Genomic DNA, 4,491 nt, shown 5'->3' with positions numbered 1-4,491 from the left:
AACATAGTAACTTATTATTAATATTTACCAAATAAAAATTATCCAACAAGTTTGAAAAAGAGATCAAACAAAAAATTATGTTATCTATGAAAATGGTTTGGTAAGCATCATGCTTAATCTATGACAATGGCTTGGTGAGTGAATCTGCAACATTATATTTAGACGAAACCCAACTCATGATAATGTATCCATCTTCAACTAGATTCATTATAAGATGAAACTTTCCCATAATATGTCTTGTGTACTTGTGATCTTGAGGTTCTTCAGTTAAGGAAAATCCACTCACATTATCACATAAGATCTCAACTAGTTCAAGTATGCTTGTAACAACACCTAAATCGTTGATGAACTTCTTGAGCCACACTGCTTCTTTGGCTGCTTCATTGGCTGCAATATACTTTGACTTTGTAGTTGAAACAACAATAGTATCTTGCTTGGAACTTCTCCAAGTCACTACTCCACCATTTAGTTTGAACACAAAAGAAGACTGAGATCTTGAGTTATCTCTGTTAGTTTGGAAACTTGCATCCACATATCCTTTGATGCTTAGCTCATCTTTACGACCATAAACTTGGAACATATATTTAGTCCTCCTAAGATACTTTATACTATTCTTGAATGCAGTCCAATGAATTTCACTAGGATTGGCCTGATAACGACTTGTCATACTAATGACATATGAGATGGCAGGCCTTATACATATCATGGCATACTTGATCGATCCTATAGCAGAAGCATATGGGACTCAACTCATTATGTCCAGTTCTTCACTAGTAATAGAACATTAGGTTTTATTTAAAACCATGCCACATTGCTTAGGTACCAATCCCTTCTTAGATTCTTCCATCTTGAATTTCTTCAAGATTTTATCTAATTTAGTGTTTTGGAAAATTCCTATTAGATGCCTAAATCTATCCCTATAGATTTTGATACCAAGTATGTAGGCATGTTCTCCTAATTCCTTCATAGTGAAACTTTTCCCAAGCCATGCTCTCACACTATTAAGTGATGGAATGTTGTTTCCTATGAGTAGAATTTCATCTACATATAAGACGAGAAAGACAACTACTCTCCTACTAGATCTAACATATACATAATGTTCATCTTCATTTCAAGAGAAACCAAACTCCTTGATTTTCTCATCGAAACAGATATTCCACCTATGAGGTGCTTGTTTAAGTCCATAAATGCACTTCTCAAGCTGACATATCATATAAGTTTGAGCCATGTAAATATCCTCAGTCATATTCCTATTAAGGAAAACAAATTTTACATCCATTTTCCATATTTTATAATCATGAAATGTAACTATGGCAAGTAGTACTCTAATAGACTTAATCATACATACTAGCGAGAAGGTTTTCGCATAGTTAATTCCATGAGTCTGAGTGATATGTGCATAATTAACTACATATTTAACGCATATTTCTAATACTTTTAGCTACAATTATGCTTAATATGGAATAAAAGACACTTAATATGTTTAAAATCTGTTTTGTAATGGCAATGAATTGCTTGGGACAAAAAGGGAGCATAAGAGGAGATGAAAGCAGGAAACAGGAGCAAAAAAAAGATGAAGGAAGACCATTTTGTGGTGACGTAAACACAACGTAGTGATTAGAAGAATTGTGACCCATATGCTGACTTGGTAGACACGGAATAAATACGAAGACCACGTCGTGGTTGCAGTCAATAGCGACATGGTTGCTACATTTCCACAATTACAAAATCTCGGACATTAGGTCGAAATTAGAGGCATGCATTCAGTTTTCAGAGGTTAATTGCAACTAAGAACCCTTAGAAAAGCAGAAGAAGATCGAAATTGAAGTGAAGCTCAAGATTGAAGAAGATTTCGAAGGAATTCAACATTGATCTAGCTGGTTTGCATATTAAACTTATGCCTAGTTTTTTTGGTAAAGATGATCTTGATCCATATGAGTTGATTTCAATTGTTGGATGATTATATTTTATTTTACTTAAGTTTGATATATGTAAACCATATCATGTTTTAGTTCTATTTTATATTACTTATAAATCAGATTTTGTCTGTTAATTAATCGTATTAATTGCACGAATCTCTTTCCTAATTCTTTATGGTCATTAGATAATTCGAGCTAGGATTCATAACATCTTAGTTTAAGTAAATAAAGCTAGTAACTTAATCTGTGTTACAGAGCATACTTAGTATTAATTTGTGCATGGTTGCTTGAATTGATCATAGGAGAGTAACTAATATCATTCTTAATCCAATTGTGCTATTATCAATTTGTTTAACTTGTGCTTGATCATTGCCTTTTCATTCATAAATTGGTAGGCCAAGATATTTGATCATGATAGCTCTATAATTGATAATGAATAGAATCTATCCATAATAAATCAACCATGGGAGAAAGTGAAATTGGATCTAGGCATAAATATTCTTTTAATTCTTGAAGTTACTTTACCTTTTTTGCTTGCTTAGTTGTTAGGTGATAATTAAGTTATTCTGATGTTGAAAAATTAGAAAAAAAACCCCCAAATCATGGTTAGTTTCTTAGTTTAATAAGAAGTAGTTAATTTAATTAATAGAATTCGTTCCTTGTGATCAACAACCGACATACCTAAGATATAGCATAATCTGACTGGTACACTACCTATAAGTGCATTGTTAGTTAGAGTTTGTTACTTTATAAATTTAAAGTTAATAGGTACTTTTGTGCACATCAAAAGTTTTTGGCGCCTTTGTCGAGGAATGACTTATTTGATTATTAGTTAATTGCTTGTAGTTATTTGATCCTTTTTGTGGGGTAAAAACCACATGAAGTTACTTCAGCTGCTTTTGTTTATTTCATTTTTCTTTCTAAGACGCAACCACATCGTGGTTATATCCATTACACTATGGTCCCTCTTTAGTGAATTTATTAGTTTATCGATTTTTATTCCTTTCATTTTTTGTTTTGTTTTTGCTTTGTTTCAGTAAAATATGAGCCGAGGATCTAAAACTCCAATTGTTCCTCCACTAGAAGATCCATAATCCGCTTTCCACAAGAAGATGGAAAAGAAGGGAAAATTAAGCAATACTTTCAAATTTGAAAAATTCGAACTTTTTGAGAGACTCTAAATAGGAAGAAATTAGGATACGAGCCAAAATACTTAACTGAAGGAAGTTCAAATGGTTCAGAGTTAAAGATTGAATAATAAGAGATGGCGGACATTACGAGAATGACGATAGGCGATTAAAAGAAGAGGATACGTGAAGTATATGGACCAGGTCTAGTTCCACTCGAGATTCCAACTGAGAGAAGTTTTGAGCTAAAGGGACATATTCTCTCCACACTCAAGGATAAACCTTTTGCCGGGAAAAACTATGAAGATGCTTTCAAGCACATTAATGAGGTCAAAGACATTACAAACTACTTTCATATTCCAAATGTGCCAATGGAATCTGTTTTACTAAGGATGCTTCCGGTGACATTTGCCAATGAAAACAAGGTTTGGTTGAAGTCTCTTTCACCTGGATCTATTACCACATGGGCGAATCTTCGTGATACTTTTATTGAGCAATTTAGTCCACCATCGAAGATTTCAAAGCTTAAGAAGAAGATAGACAACTTTCAATAAGAGGTGGAAGATTCCTTCTATGAATCTTGGGAGAGATACAAGGTCTTGCTAAGAATTTTCCCTCAACATGATTTGAATGTTCAACAATAAGTTTCCAATTTCTATGATGGAGTCAATGTAACTATTAGAAAACTTCTTGACTCGCAAGGGCCGATGATGAAGAAGGAGCCGAGAACTATAAAAGAATTATTTGAAGAATTTGCAAAGCACTCACAAGAGTATTACAACCCACGAGATGATGCTAGAAGAGGAAAAGGAGATGGAGGGAATGATAAATTGGATTCAGTCATAGCTAAACTAGATTCTATGGATAGGCGAATGACAAAATTAGATCAATCCATTTATGCCATTAGAGTTCGGTGTGATAATTGTAATGGGCCACATTTGACCAAGGATTGTGACTTAGATAAAAATAGGAACAAGAAAGCACAAGTGCTCTACTAAAGTGGTGACAATATGATGAATATTGGAGAAAATCCAAAAAGGAGTGGTTTCCATGAGAAGTATAAACAAACTAGTAGAGGTTTCTATCAAAAAGAGTAACCACTACCTGAATGAAGATGGATTTTGAGTTAGTACCTCATAGATTTATGGAAGCATCTAAAAAGAGACATGATACTACTAATGCCAATGCGAGAAATCATCAAGCTTCCATCAAGAACATAGAGACTCAACTTGGGCAATTGACCAAACTTTTCAATGAGAGGTAACCACCTAAAAATCAAGAACCAAAGTCACAACCTCATGGCATGCGATCTATGTTGAAGAAGAGGTTCATTCTGAGCCAATAATTATCCATGAAGAAGCTACAATACAGCCCAAGTCATGTTTGGAACAAGACAAGTTCGAGGAAAAAAGAGAAAAAAGTGAAGTGCACTCTGATGGTTCACC

General features: G+C 33.8%; 1 non-coding gene across 1 annotated transcript; it reads right to left on the bottom strand.

Moving 5' to 3' along the window:
• Positions 1–3,567: 3,567 nt before the first annotated feature.
• Positions 3,568–3,674, bottom strand: LOC145060855 (small nucleolar RNA R71). The gene has a single exon (XR_013687037.1). It is a non-coding gene; the product is annotated as a small nucleolar RNA R71 (small nucleolar RNA).
• Positions 3,675–4,491: the final 817 nt, after the last annotated feature.

This window comes from Lactuca serriola, chromosome 6 (genome assembly GCF_051521515.1).
Source record: "Lactuca serriola cultivar US96UC23 chromosome 6, Lser_US96UC23_V15, whole genome shotgun sequence".
Classification (NCBI taxonomy): Eukaryota; Viridiplantae; Streptophyta; class Magnoliopsida; order Asterales; family Asteraceae; genus Lactuca; species Lactuca serriola.
Note: the sequence above shows the minus strand (reverse complement) of the source record. Positions and strands in the feature narration are given on the sequence as shown.